The sequence below is a fragment of the Bufo bufo genome, chromosome 3, assembly GCF_905171765.1.
Source record: "Bufo bufo chromosome 3, aBufBuf1.1, whole genome shotgun sequence".
NCBI classification, from domain to species: Eukaryota; Metazoa; Chordata; class Amphibia; order Anura; family Bufonidae; genus Bufo; species Bufo bufo.
The window spans coordinates 382503756-382519426 of NC_053391.1; positions in this window are offsets into that span (position 1 = coordinate 382503756).

Here is a 15671-nt window from a genome sequence, read left to right on the forward strand (position 1 = left end):
AAGTGACTGAAAAACGCTCTGGGCAGCCTAAAAACACTGAGCAATTGAATAGCAGCAGTTCAATGATCCACAGCTGTAGATCGATCACTGTCTTAAGTCTTTTGGAGGAGTTAATCACTGCCTAATCTCGCCCTAACGTCGCAGCTGCAACCTCTCCCTACACTTGTATCAGCAGAGTGACGTGCAGCGCTACGTGACCCAAGCTTATATAGAGGCTGGGTCACATGCTGCACTGGCCAATCACAGCCATGCCAATAGTAGGCATGGCTGTAATGGCCTCTTGGGGCAAGTAGTATGATGCTTGTTGATTGGCTGCTTTGCAGCCTTTCAAAAAGCGCCAAGAATGCGCCGAACACCGAACTCGAACCCGGACTTTTACGAAAATGTTCGAGTTCGGGTCCGAGTCAACTATACAGTTCGGGTTCGCTCATCCCTAGTCAGGAGGCCACCTCATTGACTTCTATGGGAGATGTTTCTAGGCAGATGTGTCATGTGCAGAGGTCATTATACAAGGGAAGAATAGATAAGATTTGACAATCACCTATTGTGAGTGGTGGACCCTGTCTTATCTATACACAGAGGTGATATCTCCTTATCATTACAGGCATGATTAGAATGACAGATAAGCAGGTAACTGCAGTAAAGTGATCCGTACAGACCAAGCAGTAGTGCCTATTATTAGGCTTAGTGGCAAGTGTAAAAACTGCAGGATTTTATGGTTGTTGTTAAAATATAGATGCATGGAAAATTAAAAATAACATTAACATCAAAAATTATAAAAAAATATGTTAAACATAAAAATGTGATTCAACCCCTTCACGACATCCGCCATACATGTTGTGTCTTTAAACATGGCGCCCGCTTGTGCATGTAGCAGGCGCCATAGTCACTGGGTTTCTGCTGTCTAAGGCCTCTTTCACACGACAGTATGGCTTTTTCAGTGTTTTGCGGTCCGTTTTAAACGGATCCGTTGTTCCGTTTTTTGTTTCCGTTGTGTTTCCGTTTCTGTTCCGTTTTTCCGTTCCGTTTTTCCGTATGGCAAATACAGTATACAGTAATTTCATAGAAAAAATTGGGCTGGGCATAACATTTTCAATAGATGGTTCCGCAAAAAACGGAACGGATACGAAAGACATACGGATGCATTTCCGTATGCATTCCGTTTTTTTGTGGACCCATAGACTTTAATGGAGCCACGGAACGTGATTTGCGGCCAAATATAGGACATGTTCTATCTTTCAGCGGAAAGGAAAAACGGAAATACGGAAACGGAATGCATACGGAGTACATTCAGTTTTTTTTTGCGGAACCATTGAAATGAATGGTTCCGTATACGGACCGTATACGGAACGCAAAAAAAGGCCCGCAAAACGGTCGTGTGAAAGAGGCCTAAAACAGCAGAGACCTGCGCCACAAGTATGCGATCAGCTATACATTTCCCCCCTCAGATGCTGTGGTCAAATGTGACCACAGCATTTGAGCAGTCCGGAAGTGGAAGCCACACACTCTCGCTCCTGTAACAACGTTCTCAGGCTGAGATCAGGGAACCTGTTACAGTACACTAATAGCACGAAGCCTCAAAGAGGCTCCGGTGGCTATTAGAGTAATATACTATAACAGGCCACCAGGTGGCAGCACTGTATTGTTATATTGAAAATTAAGTGTTCAATGATGGCTATATAGCCATCAATGAACACAATGGGCAATCTAATGATAAAAATATAAAAAAATATAAAGTTCACCCCCCTTTCCTTAAAATAAAAATACTTAACCAATAAAAAAAATAAACATCATGGGCATCGCCGCATGCAAAAATGCCCATACAATTAAAATATAACAATATTAATTCCATACAGTAAATGGCGTAACAGAAAAAAAAAAACATGCAATTCGCCATTTTTTATTCACTTCAGCACCGCAATAATTTTTAATTAAAAAATTATCAAAAAGTCACACACACTTCAAGGGTATCACTGAAAAGTACAAATCTAAGTACAAAATTGAGCCCTCACACAGCCCTGTACACATAACTACAAAAAAGTTATAGGGGTCAGAATATGGTGACGAAAAAAAAAAAAAAAATTTTTCTCAAGACTTTTATTTTTTTTCATTATTAAAACGCAAGAAAAACTATACAAGTGTGGTATCGTTGTAGTTGTACTGATCTGGAGAATGAAGGTAACAGGTCAGTTTTACCGTATAGTGAACAGTGTAAAAAATAAATAAAAAACTCAGTCACAATTGTGTTTTTTTCCAATTCCACCCCATTTGGAATTGTATTCCCGCTTCCCACTACGTTGTATGCAACCGTAAATGGTGCCATTAGAAAGTATATTTTGTCCTGCAAAAAATAAGCCCTCATAAGGCTATGTGAACAGAAAAATTAGGACTCTGGGAAGGAGGGGAGTGAAAAACGAAAACTCCAAAATGGAAAATCACAAGGTTACAATAATCCACTTTCTGATGACACATTTCCTTTAAAACAGTTAGATTTGTATCTACCGTACTCATCTTTTTTATCTCACCTTCAGACATGCCTGACAGGAATGCCATGGTGGCAACTCCTATCCGAAAGGAGTGTGTAGTAAAAGCATGCTTTGACAAACCTGCCTGGCAACAACTGGAGGGCAACATATGACAAAATTGTTATAATGAGAAAGATGAACCATCTTTGTAAATGTACAGGGAGCCCTGTCTATGAGGCCTAACTTTCAGATAAAGCCATAGGTTGTACACTGGGCAAAAGGGGCCATTAATTGCGTATAAGAGAATGACCTGACTGTGTCTCTCTTGATCGGTTGAGCAACCAGGTCAGCACGGCATCAGACAAAAGAAGGACATTGGGGGTCATTTACTAAACTGAAATACGCCTAAATTAGGCGTATTTCAGGCGCAGATGTTGGTGCTCATGCCAGTTCTAAAATTGTGGGTGTGGCGTGGGTGGTGAAGGGGACGGACTGGCAGGCCCATCTCATTTACCATTTTTCTACGCCTGTTTAAGGCATAAAAATTGGCTAAATGTAAGGCAGCTGTCTTACATTTAGAACTGGCGCTGGATGCACCAAAGTTATGGAGAGGCCTGTTCCTCTTCATAACTCCGGCGGATCCACCTCTAGCTATGAGCCTTTATTAAGACCACCATATAAAATGCCATTCTTAATAAATATGCCCCATTGACTTTTAGCAAAACGCCCGGTAAGGGTGGGTTCACATCAGCGTTATGGATTCCGTTATGGCTTTCCGGTATAACATGGTTATAACGGAAAATAACGGAATCCATAAGATGGAAGTCAAAACGGAAGCCTTTAAGAGGCATTCCGTTTTGATCCTTCATAATACAAGTCTATGGGCAGCATAACAGATCCGTCCTGGTTTCCATTAGCAGGAGTCCAGTCCTGCATAACGGAAACAAGACGGATCCGTTATGCTGCCCATAGACTTGTAATATGACGGAATGGAAAACGGAAGCCTTTAATAGGCATTCCCTTTTGCTTTCCATTATAATAGAAGTCTATAGGAATCATAACGGATCCGTCTGGTTGCCTTAATAGGTATAAAGCCTTATGTAAAGAAAAGATAAGTGATGGATAAGGTGAAACTGGTTGAGACACTTTTAGGGACTTCGTCTAAATGTAACACTCTTAAACTATGAAAGAGGGGGGGTCCAGAAAGGGGCCCCCCATCCTGCAGTTCTTGCTCTAACTTCTTTTGCACTATGTCTGAGTGGTCCTTAGCTGATTTTAGGTTATCAGCAAAGCACGGGTCGTCAAAAGGGACAAAGGGGATCCAAAAATCCACACCTAAGTGTAACAGCGGCTTACCGCTTACCGCCGCAGTCCCGGGCGCCGTGTTCAGCTGTGATCTGCGGCCAGTACTTCCCATTTACCGCTGCAGTCCTGGGCTGTCTGTGTATGTACTGTTGTTCTGGGATCCGCTCCACAGTTTCCTCTCAGCCCTGGCCACAGAATGCTTGCGGCTTGTTTCCTGCAGCACTTCCTTAAGGCCCCTTTCACACGGGCGAGTATTCCGCGTGGCACCCGCACTGAATCCTGACCCATTCATTTCTATGGGGCTGTGCACACGAGCAGTGATTTTCACGCATCACTTGTGCGTTGCGTGAAAATCGCAGTATGCTACTCTTTGTGCGTTTTTCACGTAACGCAGGCCCTATAGAAATGAATGGGGTTGCGTGAAAATCGCAAGCATCCGCAAGCAAGTGCGGATGCGGTGCGATTTTCACGCACGGTTGCTAGGAGACGATCAGGATGGGGACCCGATCATTATTATTTTGCCTTATAACATGGTTATAAGGGAAAATAATAGCATTCTGAATACAGAATGCATAGTAAAATAGGGCTGGAGGGGTTCAATTTTTTTTTCAAATAATTAAACTCACCTTAATCCACTTGCTCGCGCAGCCCGGCTTCTCTTCTGTCTTCTATTTCGCTGTGTGCAGGAAAAGGACCTGTGGTGACGTCACTCCGGTCATCAGATGGTCCGTCACCTGATCTTTTACCATGGTGATGGATCATGTGATGGACCATGTGATGACCAGAGTGACGTCACCACAGGTCCTTTTCCTGCACACAGCAAAAAAGAAGACAGAAGAGATGCCGGGCTGCGCGAGCAAGTGGATTAAGGTGAGTTAAATTATAATTTTTTTTTTTTTTAACCCCTCCAGCCCTATTGTACTATGCATTCTGTATTAAGAATGCTATTATTTTCCCTTATAACCATGTTATAAGGGAAAATAATACAATCTACAGAACACCGATCCCAAGCCCGAACTTCTGTGAAGAAGTTCGGGTTTCGGTACCAAACATGCACGATTTTTCTCACGCGAGTGCAAAACGCATTACAATGTTTTGCACTCGCGCAAAAAAATCGCGCATGTTCCCGCAACGCACCCGCACCTTTTCCCACAATGCCCTTGTAAAAGAGGCCTAAGGGCCGGCGCGCGTCACTTCCTGGGCTTTATGGGTTAGATCACGTGACCTCGCTGACCAATCCTTGCCCTCCTGCACATATATAAGTGGCTAAGCCCCTTTTCCAGATGCCTCAGTGTCAAGGTCCTTGTGTTCTGCTAAGGTTCTTGATATCCGCTTGTGTTCCTGACTCGTACTTGTGTTCCTGGTATCTCCTACCAGTTTAATCCCTGCCTGCTTGCCTTGACTCTCCTGTTGCCGATCCGGATTGCCTGACCTGTACCTGTGCCACATGCCCTGACCTTTTGCCTGTCTGACTTCGCCTCTGCCTCATCCTTCGGTCCTGCACTGTTGCTCCTGGTAACTCCCTCGTGTGCCTATCCTCCTTAAGAGGTAGCGACCTGGTGTTCCCCTCGGGAAAGTCTATCCCCACCATCAGGGGTACTGTGAGGATCGAGGGGTTCACTTAGAGGAGGTAGGACACGTGGCACAGTGGGTTCACACCTGCTGGTTCGTGACAGTACACTGAGGCCATGGACCCCGCTAGTCACCCCAAGCCTGTCGTTTAGGAATTGTTACATGAAGTGAGGCGTCAGAGCGAACGTCAAGATATCATGATGCAGTTCATGCATAATGTTGCTGCTCGTCTGGATACCATGTCTTCCCCAGCTACTGCAGGTTCGCCAGTGTCTGCTACTCCTGCAATTCCCACACCGGTGAATCCTGATTTGTGTGCCGCTGGTGTGCAACTCCCTCTGCCATCACGCTATGGTGGAGATCTAAAAACCTGTCATGGATTCCTGAACCAGTGTCTTATCCACTTTGAGTTGCATGGGCAGAAGTTTCCGACTGAGCAGTCCAAGGTTGCCTTCATTGTGTCCCTGCTGTCTGATAAGGCCCTTGCTTGGGCAAATCCTATTTGGGAACATGGAGGTCCAGAGGCCACTAATCTGCAGTCTTTCCTGGCTACCTTCCGGCTGGTCTTTGAAGAGCCTGGCTGCACTTCCTCCGCTGCATCAGCTCTGCTGCGTCTGCAAAAGGGTTCCTAGTCTGTGGGTCAGTACGCCATCAAGTTTCGTACCCTGCATGTAACTTGCATGGAACAATGAGGCTCAACTGGCGGTGTTCTGGGAGGGCCATTCTGACTGGATTAAGGATGAATTAGCTGGTCGCGACAGTTGTCTACTCTGAATGACCTGATCACTTTGGCCACAAGGATAGATATGCGTTTCAGGGAACGTTCTAGGGAGGTCGCAGGCACCAGAAGACCACCCCGTTTGGTTCCATTATTCCAGAGGCCGGTTCTTCCTCTATTGTCCACCCCATCTGAAGGGCCCATGCAAATAGAGCACCTTCGATTGTCTGACCAGGAACGTTTAAGCCGCAAAGCAGAGAACCTGTGTCTGTATTGTTGAGGCAAAGCCCACTTTGTGTGTAATTGTCCACAGAAGTCGGGAAACACCAATGTCTAGGATCAGTTGGAGAGGTGGTCCTAGACAAAGAGAAGTCCTCTCCGAAACTTTCAGTTCTGGTGACTCTTTCTCACAAGGGAGTCACACTGTCTGTGCCTGCATTGTTGAACTCTGGGTCAGCCAGTAACTTCTTTCAGCAAGCAAGGTCCATCAGTACCGGCTTCCTACCATCCGTCTGGAAAGGCCTCTGTCAGTAGCTTCCATAAATGGACTGCCACTCCCTGAACCTGTGCTCTCTGTTACTATGCCCCTTAAGTTGCAAATAGGGGTTCTGCATTCAGAGATGATTTCCTTCTATGTGCTGCCAGTGTCTGTGAATCCTTGGTTATCCTTGGTCTTCCCTGGCTGTGTCAGCACATTCCAGTTCTGGACTGGCACTCCGGTCAGATTCTGCGTTGGGGATCAGTCTGCCTGCTTATCAGAGGTCTGACCTGCTTCCTCGCCTACTGTACCTCAAGACCTGCCTGGACTTCCACAGAAGTATGCCAGTTTTGCGGATGTCTTCAGTAAGAACGAGTCCGAGACCCTGCCTCCTCATCGTCCTTATGATTGTACGATTGACCTTCTGCCTGGTGCCACTCCTCCTCGTGGTCGAGTCTACCCACTCTCACTTCCTGAGATCCAAGCGATGTCTGATTACATCAAGGAGAATCTCGAGAAGAGGTTTATCCAGAAATCTACTTCACCAGCTGGTGCCGGTTTTTTCTTTGTGCAGAAAAAAGATGGATACTTATGGCCCTTTGTCCAAATACCTGTTCTACCTGTCCCTCTGGTGCTACCCACTAATGTTTCCTGACTTGACTGGGGCAACATCCTTTGAATGGAGACTATTCCGAGGGGTAGCAGTCTGGTAGCCCCTACAGCAAGGCTCAGATCCCCGTACAGGGATAAAAGGGTGAATGCCTGGGGTTTACTTGAACAGTGCCCGTAGCGGGTGCCCAAAGTCAAATCTGTTCAGTGGAACAGTGGGTTCACACCTGCTGTGTTATGACTTGATTGTAGATAAAAAGGTAAGAAGGCGGCACTCACCACTAAAGTAGTAAATCTTCTTTATTTTTCCATGTGGATACACAGTGCAGTTTCTAGGTAAAATTTCTCTCAGGGAGAGTGTCAAAAAAACTCCCAGCCATCAAAACTGCTCGATGAAATCATATCAGAAGAGTACTTGCAACCGTCTCACCATATATTTTTTTTAATTTTTTTTATGCTTAACACAAGATTTATTGAGAGCAAAAGAAAATCATAAATTACTGCTTATACTGCTAAATGTTGCAGGCAGAGTGGTACAGGAGAACTGCAGTATAAAGGAAGGCAATAACCTTAGAAGAGTAGTCATGAAATTGTCACAACCAGACAGCGGAGAAGCTCTGACAGGAGCTTTCCAGATCCTCCTCCTTGAGTTTCTTTGTTTTGGTTAAGTTCCTCATCTCGTTAGTCTATCTCAGCTGTCATGCAGTTGGACTGATTGCTTCCCTTTAAGTTCCTCCCTATAATGCAGTAGTGTGCGGCTTATACAACTCCCTGGAGTGTGTGTGCATGCTGTTTCTATTCCTCAGTCCTCTGCAAGATAAGTGCTGTTCCTTTATTTGTGATTTTCTGTCTGCTGGATTTTCAGGTGACCCTGACTCCCTCCGTGTCTTGTGTAGGGAGCCGGTGGTCGTGTCCCCTCACTATGGTAGGGTCTTCAGGTATTAGATAGCCGAGGTACGTGGATATGCGCCCATCCACCTTTGGGGTGTTTGCATAGGCTGAGCAATTAGGGAGAGTGGCAGGTCTCATGTAGGGGTCTCCCTTTTGTTCCTTAGTTGTGGATCCAGTGAGTCATTAATTGTATTGCATTGTCTTGTTTCCTGTACACCATCCGTGACATTATAAGCCGCCAAAACCGTCTCAAGCATGGATCCGGTTTCACTTTTGGCTGAGCGCTTCCAGGGTCTTTCATTGGAGGTAGCTGATCTCCGTAAGACTTTTTCTCAGTTTCAAGTGACCGGTTCAGCTTGCGTTCATGGAGTTTGTTCTGAGCCTAAGATCTCGCTCCCGGATACGTTCTCCGGGGGTAGTGAGTATTTTGTGCGTTTTAGAGAGGCTTGCAAACTCCATTTTCGCCTTCTTCCCCATTCCTCTAGTGATGAAGAATGGAGGGTGGGGATCATTATATCGCTGCTCAGGGGTAACGCTCAATCCTGGGCCTTTTCGCTGCCGGAGGGGGCACGGCCCCTCTGTTCAGTGGATGAATTCTTTTTAGCCTTGGGTCAGATATATGATGATCCGGATCGTATTGCTCTGGCTGAGTCTAGACTACGTCTGTTATGCCAGGGTAAACAATCCGCAGAGATATACTGCTCAGAATTTCGGAGATGGGCAGCTGATACTGGTTGGAATGATGCTGCACTCCGAAGTCAATTTTGCCATGGTCTTTCAGAGGGATTGAAAGATGCATTTGCCTTTCATGAGAGACCTATCTCCTTGGATTCTGCTATGTCTCAGGCCGTTCGTATTGACAGGTGTCTTAGAGAGAGAGGAGAGATCTCTCCTTCCTGTCCTACTCAGTCCCGGGACAGTGCAGCGGTCCCTTTCTGTGCGCAGGGGTCTCAGTCGCGGTCAGCCCCTTCTGAGCAGGAGCCCATGCAGCTGGGGTTGATTGCCTCTGACAATAGAAGATTCAGCCCGCATGGGAGGGTTTGTTTTTGTTGTGGAGGTATAAATCATTTGGCAAATGTTTGTCCCTCTAGGAGATTCAGGCAGTCTTCTGGGAGTAATAAAGAAACAAAGAAACTCAAGGAGGAGGATCTGGAAAGCTCCTGTCAGAGCTTCTCCGCTGTCTGGTTGTGACAGAAATACAATCATCAATAATGTGCAAAACCAAAAAACTGTCATGTTATCATTTAATAACTAACTAACTAACTAACTAACTAACTAACTAAAACTCAATTACAGCAGGTCTCAACTAGCACACGCAAGTAAATGTACAAAAACCAAGTAAGGCTACTTTCACACTTGCGTTTCACGGATCCGTTTGAAATGCATTTCAAACGGATCCGTCAATAAACTGACTAAACGGAGACAAACGGAAGCCATTCAGACGGATCTGTTCAAACGGATCCGTCTGTATTGCGGATCCGTTTGTCACGTTCGTTTCCGTTTTGCCATCCGTTTAGCGGATCCGTTTTGGAATGAGTAGCATCTCTAGGTTCCATCTTCATGTATTCAGATCCCTAGGGTTGTAATGCTCCTATATTTCTCCAGGGCTATCTTGTTGAAATTCAAAGTTGGTTTGAATATGGACCACACCTTTCGGACTCTTGTACACGACTACATGACCTTAAAGATGTATAGTGTTCGTTAGCGGGCCATATGTCCCTGATAGTCCTTGATCGTGCGTACGGGAGTACAGAGCATCATGATGCTGACCATGTTGTGCCGCAAACTGGGCTATTGTCCCGCACTCATATGATCTATTAGTGCAAGACTATATCCCCGCGGGCATAATTTCCCATGACCCGTTCTCTAGCATGATCTTGAACTCATGCAACTGCTCGGGCGTCATTGAGTCCATCAAACTGATCATGCTTAGCCCATAATGGTAGTTTGGGCTGCGTTGAAACGCCGACTCCGCCCCCTCCCAGCGGCGAATCAAGTCAGCACCAAACTCCATCTGATGTTGGGCAAAACCTTCTAGAGCGTCGGAAACGACCTCTACAAGGTTCGCATAATCAGCTCGATTTGGCCTACCGGATCTCTCCCCTTCTCACCAGGGCTCTCAAATTTTGGCGAAAACCTAAGAGCCTCTGTTGAGCGGAGGGATTCGGTAGGGGACCCAGATTATCCTGAGCCGATACATGAGGGACAGGAGGGCTGGCGCTGGCGATCTGTTCCGGTTCCGCCTCAGGAGGTTGTTCAGGCTCCCGAGTGCTGCTGGCACTTCTGTAGGAAAAAAATAAGGAAAGTTAGGAATTGTTCTTTAAATAAAACATCCATGTTCTATGCTATGTCTACCGTATACTATAGGGGGCTGGCCAAAACAGGGGAGCCAAATGCTCCGCTGTCTCAAACAGCCCCTTACACTCAGACGGAGCGAACAGTTGCCCCTCTGACTGTCGGCGGCTGGCCAAAACAGGGGAGCCAAACACTCCGCTGTCTCAGACAGCCCCTTACACTCAGAAGGAGAGAACAGTTGTCCCTCTGACTGTAGGGGGCTGGCCAAAACAGGGGAGCCAAACGCTCCGCTGTCTCAGACAGCCCCTTACACTCAGAAGGAGAGAACAGTTGTCCCTCTGACTGTAGGGGGCTGGCCAAAACAGGGGAGCCAAACGCTCCGCTTTCTCAGACAGCCCCTTACACTCAGAAGGAGAGAACAGTTGTCCCTCTGACTGTAGGGGGCTGGCCAAAACAGGGGAGCCAAACGCTCCGCTGTCTCAGACAGCCCCTTACACTCAGACGGACTGTAGGGGGCTGGCCAAAACAGGGGAGCTAAACGCTCCGCTGTCTCAGACAGCCCCTTTACAAAAAAATGTTTAACAGTTGTTAAAAATATTTACCTTCTTGGTGCCATCGCCTTTCGTAGGAACCCCAGGGCCGCCGTATGGATGTATGGGGTCCCTGAGGTTCCTCCGGAGACACCCGGGGCCTGAACCTCCTTGTTATAATCCCTCCTGAAGCGGTCCCGGATAGATCGCCAACGCGTTGTAACCTGTTTGACTATAGAAAAAATACATAAAATATTAAATCAGCATGATGAAAGGAAAAGAACAATATTAATGTATTAAAATAAATATTGTTTTACTTACCATATTTTTCCTGAGCCGCCGCATTTAGATCCCCCCAGGTCTCAAAAACTTCGGCACAGATGTCCCTCCAGAGCCGCTGGGTACGATGATGATCAGCGTGGTGGCGGTCGGAGTGGTCCCATAATGCTGGACGCGCGTCCACCAGTTGGATGAGGAGCAGGTTATCTATGGTAGGAACCCCGAACTCCTCATCTTCCCTGGTGGAGCCTACGGAACCCTGAAAAAAAGGAAATACAAAATGAAATGTAAATCCTAATACAAAATGCAAATGAAAACTACTTAATTATAGATTTACACGTCTAGATTTACACGCAGGCGGGATTAGCCTCAGGGTGAGGGCAGTGGCGGCCATCTTAACTGAATAGTGAAATTGCAGTTTTATGCAGACTGGTTGCTAAGGGCAAAGTCAGTCTAATAGTAACTGATTCTGGAATATCATGTTATTAGTAACTACATATATGAAAATTGAAATTAGGGTCTAAATGTGACAGTTATCCTTTAATTTTTTTTTTGTAGCTCGGACCTTCGTCCTCCAGCAGACTCAGGTATGTGGACCTTTACAAAAAGTAGTCAAGTACCTCTGATGTAGCCTATCATTGACATACAGTACTACAGATTGACACCCTACAAAATGTTCTACCCATATTTTTGCTGAATTTTAGCGGCAGACCATGTGACTGCTATGGGACCCAGGGCAAGAGGGGGCCCAGTCCTAGTTTGGATTATCACTTCTTCTACTGGAGGTGAAAACCTGGTCAGGACTCTACCCTCTAAGGCCTCTTGCACACGTAGTACGTGTGCACTCCATGGCAGTGCTGTGGACCGCAAATTGCAATTGCAATCCGCAATGCACGAACACCTACCGTGGGGCAGCCGCAGCGGATCGCGGACCCATTTACTTGAATGGGTCTGCGATTTGTCCGTTCCGCAAAAAGATAGGGCATGTTCTATCTTTTTGCAGAACGGAAGCATGGGACAAAACCCCACGGAAGCAATCCGTAGTGCTTCCGTAGGGTTCCATGCTTCCGTTCCTCACCATTCCGCATCTCTGGATTTGCGGACCCATTGAAGTGAATGGGTCCGCATCCGTGATGCGGAATGCCCACGGAACGGTGCCCATGTATTGCCCACGGTGCCCACGTTCGTTTGAAAGAGGCCTAAAGCAACAACTTTTAGCAAATGAGGCAGTGGAAAAATGACCCAAGGGTCATTGAAAAGGGCAGAAACCCTTCTGTCCTGTGTGGGGGGACTGGTTTGATCCTTGGCCCTTACTTCTCTATGTACGCTACTGACTACAAAGAAAAGAAAAAGACACTGTACTCTGTATGAATAATGTCTATAAACACCCAAACAGCTGGAGATCTGCCGACCCTGTGCCTGCCGCTGTCCCGCTATCCATGGTGTGCAAGGGCACCACATTTTTTACCTATCCCAGCAGCTGGTCCCTGCTAGCTCACTTTTGCTTTCCTGTAGTGCGAACGGCCGCCGCACTGCTGTGTCAGCAACATGCTGAAAGGACTCTTCTTGTCTTCCTCTCTCAAAGGGCCCAGTGTTCAGTTGTTTCAAATCTCTGCCAGCCAAAGGGAAGGAAGATTTCCATAACTTTAGGTTCCTAGCGTGATAGTAATCAACAAATGGTTAACAGATAGGGGAAACAAACTCCTAGAATGTCCCTTTAGTGGACACCCATAAATAATTACCCCAATAACGAGCTGACTCGCATATAACCTAAAATATATTTTAAAAAAATGAGTTGTTATAGCCCAAAATATGTGAAAAACATTAAAAAGAGGAATCACATCAACAAGAAAAATGCGGCAGTCCTGGGGAAATGTAACGTAAAAATGATATATACAGTATAATCCAGACACGCAGATATGACATAACACGGCTATACAGTAGAAATGCATGTGTCTCAACAGGGCATGTGCCATTTTATTTTTCTTAAATATTGCTAGAAGTGTAGCAAGAAGATGTTGAGGAAGATAATCAAAACTACCCGTAATAACCGCAATAATCACAAGAGGATTATATATCTGACACTGCGGACGTGTGAATGGACCCTTAGGCTGGGTTCACACTTGAGCGAATTTGATATGCGCGTTTAACGCGCGTTTTTGTCGCGCGTTTTTGTGCACGTTTTTGTCCATGGTGAACGCTCGTATTACGCGCGTTTGTGTGATTGACAGCAGTGTCCTATGGCTGCAAACGCGCGACAAAACGCCCCAAAGAAGCTCAAGAACTTGTTTGAGCGTAGGGCGTTTTTCAGTAAAACGCTCAAGTGAGAACCAGGGCCATAGGGAAGCATTGGTTTTCATGTGTTGAGCGTTTTACAGCGCGTTTGAACGCGCTGTAAAACGCTCAAGTGTGAACCCAGCCTTAGTCTAAGATCTACCATTGCACCAGGTCATTTACTGCACATCATAAACTCATACAATAACCACACAAGGAAATCATATTGTAACAAATGTAATACTTTATTTATAATGACCATAAAACATTTTACAAGCATTTGAGTTAGCTTCATGCTATGGAACCTAGCGTCACAATGTTTAACAATGTTTAACAATGCAGGACTGAGGGGTGAGCCTGGGTTCAGCTTCCGGACCATATAACAACATTTTTATTAAAATATGTGTATACTGCACTTGATTATTATCGATCAAGAGGGTTTACAGCATTGTCATAAATTGTTAGATGGAACTTGCCTAAAATGATATGTTTAGGAGGGTAACATTAGTATGAATAACCATTGGTCTGAGAATTTAGGCCTAGAGAAATAAGATGACTGATGCTTCAAAAAATTAACCCTTGATTTGTAGTTTGTTTTGTATTTTGTTTTGGTATCTCTACGATAAGAAATCTAAAAAGGGGTCTAATTTGTTAAATATCCTGTATGATAGCTACCCTCATTAGATTGCCCTACAAAAATGTAATAACAAATGAATACAGATTTTACATTATTATAGCTTATCTCAGTGCTCTAAAAACTTTGAATGGGGGGATTTTGATTGGATTATCCTTTAAAGGATATGGACACTTTTGGGATTTTTTATTTTTTTTGAAATACATGTACTTTTGTCTTTTAAAATATTTCAACAATTCATCTTCTGTACATTTATTCTCCTATGTTCTAGGCCACTTAGTCTTGTTAAAGGGTTTGTCCGGGCTTTTATTATTAATGACCTATCCTCAGGATAGGTCATTAATATTAGATCAACGGGGGGTCCGACAACCAGCACCCCCACCGATCAGCTGTATGAGGAGATGGCGCACGCAGTACACACGTGTCATCTCCCGTCTCTCTTCCTGTTCACTGCTGCTGTTTATGGCAAACACCATAGACAGCAGCAGCGGACAGGACAAGAGAAGGGAGACGGCATGTGCGCACTGCGAGCACCGTCTCCTCATACAGCTGATCTGATATTGATGACCTATCCTGAGAATAGGTCATCAATAGTAAAAGCCCGGACAAACCCTTTGAAGGTGTTGTCCGGGGTCAGAGCTGAACTCGGACATACCAATAATTTCACCCAGGCAGCCCTCCTGATGTTAGCATTGGAGCATGTCATGCTCCGATGATCTCCTTTGCCCTGCGCTGGACCACGCAGGGCAAGGGCTCTTTTATTTACAATAACGCACTGCTGGGCGTAGGCTTCCGCCCGGCAGTGTGTTCTGTGACGTCACCGACTCTGATGGGCAGGCTTTAGCGCTGCCCTAGCCATTTACTAAAGCCCGCCCATCAGTGCCGGTGACATCACCGGGCTCACTGCTGGGCGGAAGCCTCTGCCTGGCAGCCCCATGGAGAGCCCGCTACGTCACCGGAATTTAGCGCAGGGCAAAGGAGAGCATTAGAGCATGAACTGCTCCAATGCTCAAGTCAGGGGGCCTGCCTGGGTGAAAATGGGGATATGTCCGAGTTTAGCTCTGAACCCAGACAACCCCTTTAAGTGTGAAATCCCTCAGATGAGTTCTTTGACAGCTGGCACAGTCTGTACCCCCTTTCTCAGCTATAAAGCTGACATTCTTTTTCATTTAAAGGGAATCTGTTAGCAGTTTTGATCATACTAAACTGCTGACAGCACTGTGTAGGGGCTGGGGAGAGAAGTGCAAACATTTCTGGAGCTTTTATTATCAGTAGTGACATTTTATCCTGCTATTATTCTTGCATATTCTTCTGCAAGTGCACTGGAAGCTGTACTTCCTTGTGACGTGCTCTCTGCATTGACCTGCTTCATAACCCCTCCCATCTATGTGACCGCTGCAGTATACAATCGGGGAACTACTACTGTACAGCAGTCACACAGAGAGGAGGGGTAGTGAAGCAGCGGAGTGCAGAGAGCAGAGATCACGCCTCCAGTGCACTTGTAGGATCAGAATCTGAACAAATAAAAGTTCATAATAGCTCCACAAAAGCTAGGTTTGTACTTGCTCTCCCCAGTCCATAGCTGGTGCTGTCAACAGTTTAGCATGGTCAATACTGCTGA